The sequence below is a fragment of the Ambystoma mexicanum genome, chromosome 1p (assembly GCF_040938575.1).
Source record: "Ambystoma mexicanum isolate Mex_15411 chromosome 1p, UKY_AmexF1_1, whole genome shotgun sequence".
Lineage (NCBI taxonomy): Eukaryota > Metazoa > Chordata > Amphibia > Caudata > Ambystomatidae > Ambystoma > Ambystoma mexicanum.
In genome coordinates, this window is record NC_090921.1 from 235020634 (window position 1) to 235035841 (window position 15208).

Genomic DNA, 15208 nt, shown 5'->3' on the forward strand with positions numbered 1-15208 from the left:
CCTGTGCCAAGCACCCCGGCAACCGGGATACCACGTTTTACCATGACCGCGAAACAAAGCTACCACCTTTAACCGGAAAACTCCGCGGCTGGTTTCTTCCCTGGCAGTGCAACGACCTTCATCTTTCCTCCAAGTCGAGACCTTCTCTTCCCCTGGACGACGACGCAACTTGCACCCACTGCCAGGAACAACTGCCACCGCTGGAGGATCCTTCCCACTTAGGGTACCATGTCCCGCCTGGCTTCCCTTGCTACTGACTGTACGGGGTAGATTTAGCCCCCGGCTTTCAAACCTGGGTTAGCCTGGGACACCCTGGCTAAACTATCCTAAGCCTCTCTAAACTCTTTTTGAACTCTCTGCAAGACTTTCTAAGACTAGTGTAACTGTGTGATCTTGGGACCATTTGTGCTCTGCTCTCTCTAAGAGTGGGCCCAGTCTTTGGCACCAGTGACTTTTGCTCTTCTGCCTTGCTAACAGTGTTCCTGAATCTTAGAGTGGTGTACCTTTCCATATTCTGTCTTTTTCCCTCCCTTTCTCACAAACCTATTGGAGTGCCATCTAGTTAAGCGCTCACCTCTGTATGAAAATAAGTGGTGTTTTACTGTGACTTATCAGATAAGGGAAAAGGGGTGTATATATTACAATAGTAACTGTGGTTAGAATATTTTACAACAAGAGTGCTGGAGTGTTTCAAACAGTGTGTGTTTAAATAAATAAGTATATACTTTGATACCAAAGCTCTGGTCAGTGTTTGCTTGTATTGGTGTGTCTGAGTGCCTATTGTGTATACTTTGCATACTGCCTAACTCTTCTTGAGAGAAGTCTGACTGCTCACCCATAGCTACCAGGTAAATCTGGGTGGTACAGACTGCTACCAAGTGGGTTTACTGCTAACACATGTAGTCCTAAATCTTTTGCAGTGGTCCCCAAGGGAACTGCACAGGTTTCTGCCTAACACTCGTGGCAGCGGTGGGATTTGTATTGAGTATACATTTTAGAGTGCTTTAGGATACCTTAGTACAACTAACCACAAAGCTTAGCACTGAAAAAGTAATCTTTCTAACATGTCAACTATGGAAATTTATAGTCAAGAGTCCCTTGCTACAAAAACTGCTGATTGTTTAAGAGTTCTATGTAAGCATAAGAATCTCCTGACTAAAGGCAAGAAAATGGAATTGATAGAAAGGTTGTTAGCTAACCAAAGTCTGGATGATGGTTCAGAGGAACCTACCATGCCAGAAAATGTAGATAACAGTATAGAGATTGATGTTGATCAAAATGTTGATAATCTTGAGGAAGAGTCATAAGAGGAGGGTGAGGCTGCTGTGACTGTCCCCCCTAGGCCTCTGTCTGCTCTACCTGCTGTACCTACTGGGCCTTTGCCAAGCCCAACAGTCCTCAATATCTTGAATTAGAGAAATTGAAACTTGAACTAGAGTTCAAGAGACTGAATACTCAGGCTGAACAGAGACACCAGGAACTGAATCAAGAACTAAGGCTAAGGGAAATGGAGCTCAAGCATGAGCTAGAAATGAAGAAATTATCTGTTGAAAATGCTTCTCTCTCTGGCTCCTCTAGAAGTTCCAGTCCTAAAAGACCCCGGATGCCTAAACAATTGGTTGGTATGTATGAGCCTAAGTTGGATGTGTTGTGTTGGTTGTCTCTGTTTGAATATAATCATGGGCTCCAGAACATCACATGAAATGACTTACTCACCTGGTTGTTCTCTAGGCTTCCCCCTGTTGCAACTGATGTGGTAATGGAGTTGGGGGAGGAGGATAGGAAAGAGTGTGAATGTGTGAAACTAGCTGTGATAGCTAGATTTGGGAAGACCCCTTCCCAGTATCTTAAGAGGTTTAGGACCCTCAAAAAGCATGATGGTACCCCTTGGGCTACCTGGGTGAGTGAAGGGTTGAAGAACTTAGAGGGATGGATTAAGGGTTACAAGGTGAACACTTATGAAGGTATGAAGAATCTTTTTATGTTGGAGTCAATTTATGATGCCTGCTCTCCTGAGCTCAGACAGCACTTGGCCGATTCAAAGGAATTAGATTCCCAAAACTAGCTAAGGCTGCTGACTTGTGGGTTGCCAACAGGGCCACTCACAAGGATTCTGGGGTAACTCAGAAGAAGGATGAGGGGAAACAGCCTAAAAAGGACTCCAAAGAGAATTCTAATACTGCAAATTCCAAAGAGGGCCCTAAACAAAACCAGAAGGGTAAGCCACCAGGGAAACCACAGCAGAATAGTGTCTCCTCTGGTGCCAAACCAGAGGGAGGTCAGAACAAGCCACCATTCCAGAAGGTATTTGGTAAATGCTTTGTTTGTGGCTCTACTGACCATGTGAAAGGAGATCCCAGATGCCAGGGTAAACCTTCAGGGATCCAACTTGCCTCCTTATACTTTGCTCCAGAAGAGGGCGTCCCAATGGCAAGTGGAAACTTTCTACTGCTGGCTGATGAACCCATTGGTGTCTCAGTGTTTCTTTAGTCTCTCTGGGGTTGTGGGAACAACAGAACTTAGATGTGTATAATTCTATCCCAGATAATACTAAAGAGTATTATAAAGACAGTGTCCAGGTGAATGGACAGGAGACTCCTGCCATTAGAGACACTGGGGCCAGCATAACTGTGGTGGATGAATCATTTTTCAAGGCAGAGGATGTTGCTTAGGCACCCAAATGCCTCACCAAGTTAGCTGGAGGGCCTGTGCAGATGTGTCCCCAGTTACCAGTTCTCCTCCAGTGTAATGATATGGCTGTAAAGATACCTGTCAGTGTACAATGTGAAGTACCAGGTAGGGTTCTGTTGGGTAATGACCTGAAAGCTCTTGGAGTTGTGTCACATACCACCAGACCACCTAGTAAAAGGTTACAGGAGCTCACAAAACCTGCAAGAGAGAAAACTCTGAGGGTTATCTCAGGAGATGATGACAGAGATCACTCCTTTACCACTGGAGCAACTCACTGCAGTAACTACCAGATCAGGAGCAAAGGGGCAACCCACGACTCCTAGGAAAAAGTCAGCAGCAAGCACTCCAGTGCTTCCAACAGTTAAACCTGTAACTCCACCTCCAGCTGAGGCTGAGAGGGAGGTACAACCCTGTGTGGTTGAACTAGACTCTGAAGAAGAGCTAGTGGGAGGCCAAGAACTTATTGGAGATCTAGACCATGAGGTCCATCCTGAGCTGCAGTCTTTACTGGCAGAATGTTGGCCCAGTAGGGCAGCTTTCCGTAAGGGACAAGGAGAATGTCCAACTCTGGAGGGTCTCCGCCACCAGGCAGCTGCTCAGGCTGATGGGCAAGAGCCTGGGAAGTATAGGTTGCACTGGGAAGATGGCCTCTTCTACAGTGAACCAACTGAGTCTGAACCTGGAGACTACAAACGCCTTGTAGTACCTCAAGAAAACAGACAGCAGTTCTTACACTTAGCCCACGAGATTCCTTTGGCTGGTCACTTGAGTTTCAAGATGACCAAGGAAAGGCTCTCACTCTACTTCTATTGGCCAAAAATGGGGGCAGAAGTAGATAAGTTTTGCAAGAGCTGCCATACCTGCCAAACATCTGGTAAGGTTGGCTCCAAGAATGTGGTACCTTTAGTGCCTCTCCCAGTTATGGGAGTCCCCTTTGAGAGGGTAGGGATTGACATTGTTGGTCCCCTTGATCCCCCAACCTCCTCAGGCAACAGGTTTATCCTTGTTGTAGTAGACCATGCTACTAGATACCCTGAGGCAATTCATATGAGGACTGTTACAGCTCCGGCTGTGGCTAAGGCCCTCCTTGGTATTTTTACCAGGGTTGGGTTTCCTAAGGAAGTAATATCCGACAGGGGGTCAAACTTTATGTCCCACTACATGAAAGCCATGTGGAAAACCTATGGAGTTACTTACAAGTTCTCAACCGCATACCACCCCCAGACCAATGGGTTGGTAGAAGGGTTTAACAGAACCATGAAGAGCATGATAGGTGCTTTAGAGTAACCTCTGAAAAGAAAGTGGGACCTTCTACTGCCATGCCTTCTCTTTGCTTATAGAGAAGTCCCTCAGGAGGGAGTAGGTTATTCTCCCTTTGAACTTCTCTATGGCCATCCAGTCAGAGGTCCGTTGGCCCTGATTAAGGAGGGATTGGAAGGTGCTCCTCTCCTCAAGCCAGTCAGAGTGACTGACTATGTGATAGGTCTCTGAAGGAGAATGTAGCACATGATGGCAGAAGCTAGTGATAACCTGAAAGCTGGACAAGCTTTGGTCAAGCATTGGCATGATCAAAAGGCTAACATGGTGTCATGAACCCTCTTGGTTGGCGATGGATGCCGTTGTTACGGCTTCGCCGCCATTAAACACTGCCACCACGTTGTTCACGTTTCTCTGTTTACGGTCTAGTGTTTTCCTCTGTTCTTTCCTCTCGCCTATTTACTTCCTGCTACCCATGGTTCCTTGCGTTGCAACCGTCTCCTTTCGTTTTCACGGTGAGACGCTTCCAGTGCTTTTTCTCTCGCTCGCTCCTTTTCTCCCCTTTCGGGGACCTTCTCCTCTTTTTCTCCTTCCTCTCCACCTCCCTTGTGGCCCCCCTCTTCCGCAGGTTTCTCTGCTTTTGCATCTCGGCGCTTACCTACTTTCTGCCAGTGTTCTTTCCCTCCTTGTCATTTTTTCTCCGGATGAATCTTCGCTTTGTTTACCTCGAGGATTCCCGATGCAATTGAATTCTACTACTACTACGGCTACATATCTCATCGCAATCCACGGCCAGCAGTTCTACTGCGACTCAGGGTTTTTTTCCGCCTTCATGCTTTTTCCCCTTACCCGCCTGCATACGGACCGGAGCCGTGGTGGTAACCAATTCAGAGTTCCACCACGGCTTTGTTCCGTGTCAGAGCTCTAACAACGAAGAGTAAAAAGGATTACCTTGCCCACCGACACGGCGTCGGAGCGTCAGACCCTGAAGACTCAGGTGAGGAGAGTGGTGCATCGGGTGGGAAAACGGAGCATTTGGACAATACCCCTATGGTAACTTCAAGTCTTACACAAGGTTGTGACACATGGTTGAGATCACTCAAGACCAGCTAGTTCTCGTTATGCTCCCAACAAGGCAGAGGGCCTTGCAAGACAAATGGATGGGACCCTTCAAAGTTGTGGGAAAGCTTGGAGAGGTCAACTATCTGGTGGATCTGGGCAGACCCAGGGAAGCTCCTAGAGTCTTCCACACCAACCGACTGAAAGCGTACGTCTCCAGACCTGAAGTAGGAGCCTTGCTTCTAGCTTCAGCAGCAGAGGAAGAAGAGAGTGAGTCCTGATCTCCTCAGAGGTGTACCTTTAGATGAGAAAATTGAAGGAGTCAATCTCTCTTCAGATCTGACACCTGAGCAACAAGAGGAGTGCAAATCCATGTTAAATCAGTTTGCCTCCCTGTTCTCACTCTCACCAGGCTTGACCCCTTGGGGACAGCACAAGATACTCACTGGTGACTGTCTGATAGTCAAAAGCAGAGGATACAGAATGTCAGAAAATGTGAGAACCCATATCAAGGGGGAGGTCAAGAAGATGCTTGATCTCGGGGTAATAGAACCCTCTACTAGTCCATGGTCTAGCCCAGTTGTGTTAGTACCAAAGGCAGGATCCAAAGACTTGAGATTCTGTGTGGACTATAGAACTCTTAATGCAGTCATAAAGACTGATGCCCACCCTTTACCAAGGACAGATGAGTTGGTGGATAAACTTGGTGCGGCCAAGTACCTCAGCACATATGACCTTACGTCAGGCTATTGGCAAATAGCCTTGACAGACCATGCCAAGGAGAAAACTGCATTTTCCACCCCAGTTGGCTTGTACCAGTTTAAGGTCATGCCTTTTGGAATAAAAAATGCACCTGCTACATTCCAAAGGATGGTGAACCAAGTTCTAGCTGGGATGGAGGACTTCTGCATGGCATACTTGGATGACATTGCAGTCTTCAGCCACTCCTCGGAGGACCATGTGAACCACCTAGGACATGTTTTGCAGGCTCTTGGACAGGCCAATTTGACTATCAAGGCAAGTAAATGCCAGATAGGTCAAAGTAAGGTGGTCTACCTTGGCCATGAGGTAGGAGGTGGAGAAATAAGGCCTTTGCTCAGCAAGATTGAAGCTGTGCAAAATTGGACAACACCTACTACTCAAACCCAAATGAGAGCCTTCCTAGGCCTCACTGGGTATTACAGGAATTTAATTGAGAACTATGGGACCATAGCTTCTCCACTGAATGTAATCTCCTCTCCAGAATTCCCTAAAATGGTCAAATGGAATGAGGAGTGCAATCAGGCCTTTGAAAAACTGAAGAAAGCTCTTTGCCAAGCTCCAGTACTGAGAGCTCCTGACTACCACCAAACGTTCATTGTACAAACTGATGCTTCCAGTGTAGGTATAGGTGCAGTTCTAAGCCAACTGGATGAGAAGGGTAGGGAGCACCCCATTTGCTTCATCAGCCGCAAGCTGAAGGATCCTGAGACAAGGTGGGCAACAATCGAAAGAGAATGATTTGCTATTGTGTGGGCACTGAAGAAGTTTAGACCATACTTGTATGGTTCTACTTTTGTCATTGAGACTGACCACCAACCCTTGAGATGGTTAATGCAAATGAAGGGAGAAAATCCAAAACTATTGAGATGGTCAATCTGCCTGCAAGGGTTTGATTTCACCATTGAGCACAGGTCAGGGTGTCACCATCGAAATGCTGATGGACTCTCTAAGATGTATGTCATCGACTAGAGGTATGCGGTTCATCCAGGAGTGGATTAAATCCTCCTGTCCCTTAGTCTGGGGGGGGGGAGTGTTAGGGAGAATTCTCTGTTTAGGCTGAATTTCCTAACCTAGTGAGTCCCCCAGCAGCTTTGCTGGATTTTTGGGGTTTATTTTTTTCTCCTGTCAAGAGTGAGACTCTTTCACCCTCACTCTTGGGCATGATTTGAGTGTGTTTCTTTGAATCTAGATGTGCTTAATGGGCTATGGGGTCTTTTACCCCATAGGTGTTCATGTGTTTTTGTGATGTGTGTTACACAGCACCCTCAGTGCAGTAACGCAGGGGTGTCATAGTGACCCCCCAGTATAGACTCCATACCCTGGGACTGACTACTTTCTCCCAGGGCATGTAAAGTCACCATTGACTTTACTAGTCTTAAATTCTGAACAGAACAGTACAAACCATCATATTGTGGATGTACTGGCTGGGGCAATTCAATTGCCCCGGGGTCTGTTAGTCGAGGGGGCACGTCTCCGTCCCCCCTGATCGAGTTTTGGCTGGTGGCAGTGGATACTACTTTTTATATTCAACCACAAATATTTTCCTATGGGATTTCCCATTGTTTTAGGCTACTACTTTTATTTAATTATTTACGGTTACATACCGCCGGTTTATTTAATTAATATTAATTCTCCGGTTGGTATTTTTTGCCAAAACTTGATTCTAAAATGGCGTTTGTGTTCTCTTCTGTGACTCCAACCCAAGTCGAGCCCTTTGTTCCACTTTTTGGCGTGCTTCTCCACAGAAGCCCTCCAAAGTGGTGCCACTCTGTCTGGGGTACTTAGTAGAGGTGGAGGGGGGATTTAGGCACCCTGGACTGAGTTGCCTAGGCAACTCAAGTCACACTCCGTCCTGATTGGCCCAAGTGGTGAGCCGGCTGGCTCACCACTTAGCATGTTTGAGTGACAGCTAGGCTGAGTGAATGGGGGTTTTCTGCATAAAAGCAGGGCTTTGGGGACTGGAACTTCAGAAGTCGCCACAGGACCTAAGAATCCGATGAGGGAGAAGCTGAGCCAACCTGCCATGACGCCACCACCGGTGGAGCCCTGCTGGACCGTCTCACCACTTTTCCCAAGACAGAGGAGATCTCCCGCCGGAGAGTCTTCTTCCTTTGACTGGTGGGGATAACCGGTTTCACTGTCTTTTTGCCTTCCCGACGAACCTCGTGGCCGCCTTGCCTGTGCCAAGCACCCCGACAACCGGGATACCACGTTTTACCAAGACCGCAAAACAAAGGTACCACCTTTAACCGGAAAACTCCGCGGCTGGTTTCTTCCCTGGCAGTGCAACGACCTTCATCTTTCCTCCAAGACGAGACCTTCTCTTCCCCTGGACGACGACGTGACTTGCACCCACTGCCAGGAACAACTGCCACCGCTGGAGGATCCTTCCCACTTAAGATACTGTGTCCCGCCTGGCTTCCCTTGCTACCAACTGTACGGGGTAGATTTAGCCCCCGGCTTTCGAACCTGGGTTAGCCTGGGACACCCTGGCTAAACTTTCCTAAGCCTCTCTAAACTCTTTTTGAACACTCTGCAAGACTTTCTAAGCCTAGTGTAACTGTGTGATCTGGGGCGCATTTGTGCTCTGCTCTCTCTAAGAGTGGGCCCAGCCTTTGGACTTTGGCACCAGTGACTTTTGCTCTTCTGCCTTGCTAACAGTGTTCCTGAATCTTAGAGTGGTGTACCTTTCCATATTCTGTCTTTTTCTCTCCCTTGCTCACAAACTTACTGGAGTGACATCTAGTTAAGCGCTCACCTCTGTATGAAAATAAGTGGTGTTTTACTGTGAATTATCTGATAAGGGAAAAGGGGTGTATATATTACAATAGTAACTGTGGTTAGAATATTTTACAATAAGAGTGCTGGAGTGTTTCAAACAGTGTGTTTTTAAATAAATAATTATATACTTTGATACCAAAGCTCTGGTCAGTGTTTGCTTGTATTGGTGTGTCTGAGTGCCTACTGTGTATACTTTGCATACTGCCTAACTCTTCTTGAGAGAAGTCTAACTGCTCAGCCACAGCTACCAGGTAATTCTGGGTGGTACAGACTGCTACCAAGTGGGTTTACTGCTAACACCTGTAGTCCTAAATCTTTTGCAGTGGTCCCCAAGGGAACTGCACAGGTTTCTGCCTAACAGCAGCTCCAACGGCGGAAAAGGAACTCTGGGTAAAAAGAGGGTGCTCAATGTCTCCTATAGATGCTCTGCAGAGGCAAAACAACACAGGAAAAGTAGTAATGCCCCTTGCACGTTTAAAAATAACATTAACACAACTACACCATCCTAAAGATACAGGAAAAGAGGTGATCGCAGCACACATCAGAGAATCATGGTTCTGTCCTTAGTTAAACGCCCATGTGTCCAACTTTATCAGTAACTGCCTAACATGCCAACAATTCACTGCCGGCCACACGCTAAGAGTAATAAGAGGAGTTATACCCAGGCCCGAAGGTCCATTTCTACACCTCCACATCGACATGATCAACGTATGTCAAGGCTTCCGCTTCATGATCATGGTGGTCTGGCCCTTTTCAAGGTGGATAGAGGCTGGCCCATGCTCCCGTGCTGACGCATTAAGGTCCGCAACATTTCTGATTAGAGAAGTATTCCCAAGGTGGGGCGTCTGTGAGGTCCTGCGGTTTAACATAGTCCTCACTTCGCAAATAAATTATTCCAGCATATTACTACACAGCTGGGGATAAAGCACAAATTCTCATGTGCACATCACCCACAAGCAAATGGTGTTTGCGAACGCCTCAACGGACTTCTGCAGGAAAGCATAGCTAAAACACAACAGAGCACAAAGAAGAATTGGCTGAACTGCCTGCCTTTGACTCTGTTCGAATTAAAGAACAAGCCTGGGTCAGATCAGCACCTCACACCCCACGAGGTGGTGACCGGATGCCAGATGCACCTCCCGTTAGCTCCACCCACAAGGGCAATAAGGGATTGTGAGGGGACTGCTGAAATTATTAGTACAGAAATACATAAGTATGTCAATTCACTTGTTTCTAGCGCCTCTTTTATCTCTCAACAGATTCGACAGACACAGGGGAGGTCGGAGAATGACATACAAGAAATCGACGACACTCAGGAGGCCACAAAAATACCTGCCTATTCAAAAAAGAGACCAGGTGCTCCTAAAAAATTATTTGAGGAGGTGGAACTCTCCCTGATTTACCGGTCCTCACACAGTTGAGGGGGTTACAGAAAGGACAGTAAAACATGAAAATAGAGCAGTTTGGTTTCATCTCCACGACATCAAGCCCTACAAAGCATCAGCCTCCCCCCCATGTGCCATTGACAGGGCCAACGCTACAGCAACTACCGACACACAAGACAGTAGTAGTATCCAACTCTCAACAACTCATCCCACAGCTGATCATTCCCTGCACACAAGTGAACGAGAGTGTACCAATCACCCTATGGTTAGGCGCTCACAAGCTGCTGATGTGCCTACGGCAACCCTGATGAAATAAATTAGTAGTGTATATGTCACCATCAATATATATAGTACTGCATGGGAAACGCTCATTGGACTGATAAAGAATATCATAATGTAGAGATAGCCATACAGCACGCACAATCTCAGTAGGACTACACTATGCTAACACTGTCTTAACATTCTTTTTATTCGCACATTCAGGGTTCTGCGTCTGATAAATGTACATAAATGAATGCTAGAACTAGGCTGATGTTTTGATTTAGATGTTACCCCCTATCCAACACCCTGAAGCACTGTCTCACCAACATATCTATGCTATACGAAGGCCTGCACACTGCAGACAAAGGCCACCATGAGTATATTACAACGCATTTATAGAATACATAGCTCAAACATACCCACAACTCCACCACCTCCTGCCCACACTTAGAAATAGATCCATACATAAAACCTGGGAGGAAATGTTTGCATGGGCACTAAATGGCTACTTAGTACACAGGGCTTAAAGTACTTACAAATACTAAAACAATAACGGTTCTTATCGTGAACTTTATCATCTCATCAACGGCTGGACGGCGGAGTAGTTGTAAGTGATGGCTGTAATAATAAAGTTTGTTTTCACTATTGTGTGGTTAATGCTGTCCACTGAATTGCTAGCTGCTATCTTTTGGCAGTTATACACAACTTTGCTTGTTTCTGCAACTCCCAATACTAACCTCTCCCCCACCCAAGCTGCAAGGAGTACTGTGTCAGGTGGTACAGGCAACACGGCTGAGAAGGTAAGGAGAGGTAAGCGTAGTATTGGAATGATGTTAATGGGATCGACACATATCTCACTGGCACCGCACATATAACAAACAACATGTGGCATAAACACGTATAAAATTGGTAAGGACACAACAAGGGACAACTGTTATGCTTGATCGCTGATCCCATATGCCATGAGTGCCTCCAGGACCTTCATAGCCACAGAAGTAACAGTGACAACAGCACAGTGCCTCTTGTATCTTGCACTGTTCCAGACATGAGGAAGGTTCCAAGGGAAGACAGCAACACTCAGATGGAGATCCAAGGCAACATACCCTTATGAAGATAGTTTCATCAAAACACTACCCACGTTCGATAATCACTGGCAACATACTGAAGCGCTATGATATATAACGGACGGACCAGAAAAAGGAGAAACAAAGGAAGTAACATTGGACTACCTGCCGTGCAAGTGGGGTGCCAAGGAGATGGGGGGAGAACCTGGCTACTGGGAGCGACCACATATATTGATCTTTGGAAAGGTGTACACTAAGGATGGATGGGTGGATGGAGTGGTGGGGAGCAAACCATTGACTTTGAAAAAAGCTGCTGTGAATAAAGTTCAGGAAGAAAATGACAAGTGTCTTAAGGAATGGGCCCGAAGCGCAAGCCTGCTGACATGGTTGGATAAAGAAGATGGACCATTGACAAAAATAGCCCTAAATACAACAACGTTGCGCTACCAGCACGACAGGGAAATTGAAGTGGGGACTAATGAGGGGTGCAAAAGAACTGAGAAACTTGCAGAGAGGGGACCAGCTACAGAGGTGCCCATGGACCACTATTAGGCCTGTGGTTCAAAGGCATACAACAAGCTACCACAGAATTGGAGAGGGTTATGCTCCCTAGCACACGTCAACAACATACGTTCACTGGTAGTACCAAAGAAACACATTACAATAGACGATTTTACGAAAATGGATGAAGGCAGCAGCCGAAAGAAAAGATCAATATCATCAACAGAACGAACTACAAGTAACATCACTGCCAAGAATGGAAGACTGAGGAGAGTAAAACAACAAGGAAATTACTTCTGGGGAAAGTCTGAAACGGCCCTCGACGAAGTACCACCGTCACAAAGGCTCTTCAGCAGGACTGCCATGTTGTTCTCAGCACTGATACATCTAGGATTTCAAACATACGCCAATGCCTAGTGGCTTCAAATAACCAGATGGGAACTAATGATGACAATAAACTCGACAGTGAATGGATTCAACACAATAAAAGAAGAGCTCCGATCAATACGATTGGTGGCCTTACAAAACAGGTATGTCTTGGACCTCCTCACAGCAATGGAAGAAGGAGTCTGCGCCAAGATTGGAAGTTACTGTTGCACATTCATACCGGCAAACGACGAAGACAAAAGGACGTTATCAGAACAGTATAACAATTAGCAAAAATGCACGCTAAAATGGAAGAAGAATCCAAAGGCACAAAAAAGGATGGAAGCTGGTTTTCATACCTTTGGTCCTGGATGCCGTCCTGGCTATCGGACTACTTAAAAATACTGACAGGAAATCTGATCCTGGGAATGGCCTCACTAATTGGGGTAAAAGCGTGCAGGGCAAAATACAAGACGACAACAGAAGAAATGATTGGAATGAACTTACTCCTGCCTACAGAGGCCGACCAGCAGACGGATGTCATACATATGGAATGTGAGACTACGGCAACAGTTAATGGAATCAGACATGTATCCACCATCAATGAAATTAGAAAATCCAAGGAATCCGAAAATGTATGTTGGAAAATGGGTTTGCTGCCAGCCCGGGGGAGGATTTGTGTATATGTACTGGTCATTTGAAGATCATGTAAATCACTACGGACATCTGGCCGGGATAACAAATGGTGTGGTGCCTGAAAGAGGACAAAAGGGGCAATAATTTTGTGGTCGACAAGTCGACCAGAGGGGGTACTGAAGAGGGAAAATCAGAATGTCCCTTCCTCCCCGATGGGCCCCCCAACCAGAAGAAGTACCCCGACAGAATAACCACTGACCATACGAGTTTGCACTGGTCCCCACCGCTCCCACCATAGGCACGCACCACGAGCGGTACCCGGTCACCCGACCATACAACCATGCGGTGGTACGAATTCTACCCAAAGCAAGCGAGGATGAACAAGACCGAGCTGGAGACGATTATATGGACCGAACCGACTGACACCTCCACAAGCCTTGCTGCAAGTCTTAGAGACGTCATGACGACATAGCTGTGTTAGACAGGATGCATAGGCGCAATCTGCACATCTGGGACACTCACACTCCAATCCACTCGAAGAACAAACGTGTACAGTTCTATGAGCTAGAGGACAGTGACATGTAGATACTGACTGCATGTTTATTATTTTGCCACCTAGGCTTGCTACAGCACCACAGAAATGCAAGAAGCTGGAAGCACTTGTGTATATGCTTGCAGATGCTACATGCTATTACTCCTGTGAAAGGACAGGAGCACTGAAGGGACCTGACCGGCCATGACATAACCCTAAACCTATTGACAATTACGTTGAACACATAGTCTGAGCCAAAGTAGGCCTCAGGAAAATCTAGAAAGACAGAATCGCCTTGCAGAAGCCTCAAGTCACAAGATGCTGAGCAAGCAGAATATCCCTATAAGGACTGTCAATGCCAAGGCCATTATGTTGCAAGCGACATTCCTCACCCACCATGCCACAGTGAGACTGGCTGCAGGAGAGAATATGCCAAGCCAAAATACAAATAAAATTGAAGTAATTCAGCCTCCCCGATGGTCGTCTCACACGTTACCCAGCCGAACTGACATGATGCCAAGGCCTGGAGGCTGGGAAGATGCAGCCATCTCACGTCTGGGACCGAGTTCACAACCAATTGCAACAATCCTCCTACAGCATGCGCTGGGAATGGACTGCTCTCATGGCAGTAGTAGAAGCACCCCATTGTTACACACTGTCACATAATCACTTCTTATCAATACACCATGTACGTGTGCAGGTGTCTTGTGGGCTGGGAACAACGGTAGCCCCAGGTTTGGGGCCCGCAGCCTGACCAATGAGGACACCGGGGGCTAGGGACTAGCAGCGGGACTCCTTAGCCAATCATTGGGGCCTCTAATGTAACACTTTTCAGGTAGCAATTTTTAGGGATGATCCAAGTGTGCCACCTGAAACAGTAGCCGCCAATAATATCACACACTATATGTTCCTATACTGAACCTACCACTCAGGGAGCCAACTCGGAGTGGCGTAAGGTTCGGGGAAGGACTCGCTGAGTGACGCTGATTGTGATGTCACGGGTGCACAAAAGCGGCCTGCGAGCCAAAATCCGGCGAGATGTGTCTGGACTGGATTGCTCCAAGTATATGGCCCCTGCTTGTTTGTTATAATAAAACGGCAGTAACCCTTTTGCTCCTTGTGTGGACCTTGACTTCTATGGGACATTGGAAGAAGTTGGGGCCTTTTGAGTGCTGGAGGTCCGCGGACCCTTGGTACGGCTCTGCCGAACCCCAAATTTACCCTAACAGGTAATGCACCGAAGACGTGCCTGTCTTGGTCCTTCTCACTATTGAGAATGTGACCCCTTCAGGTCCGAAGGACTTCATGTTAATTTCCAGAGCTTTCTCGTCTGCCATTATCTTACAGGATACTAGGCATAACAACATTGCTAATTTGCCTGACAGCTGCTTCAGTGAGAGGTACCTGTCTGACGGCCAGCTCCCCAATAGTCGCAACACCTCTGTCACGTCCCAAACTTTACCATACTTTGCCTCTGGGGGTCCCTTATTCATTTATTACATTTGTATAGCGCACAAACAGCCCTAGGCCATCGAGGCGCTGTTACTTTTGGGGAGATAAGTTACATATTTCACCCCTCTTATGAGCTTGGCTACCGCTGGATGTTCTCCTGCTGGAAATCCTTCAATCGGCAAATGACCAGCTGAAATGGCTGATCTGTACAATCCAATGGTCGAAACGCTTTCCCATCTTGTAACAGGAATGCTAGAACGTTCAATATCGCCACTACAGGGGCCGAAACGGGATGAACATTTCTCCCTCTGCACCAGTTCGACCACCTGGCCCAAGCTGTGTCATAGCTCCTCCTAGTGGATGGTGCCCATGATTCTGCAATGAGCTCTGAAGCATGCGCAGAAATGCCTGGCAGTGCTCAGCGTCTCCTGATACTCTGGACGCTATTAGCGGCAGCGTCC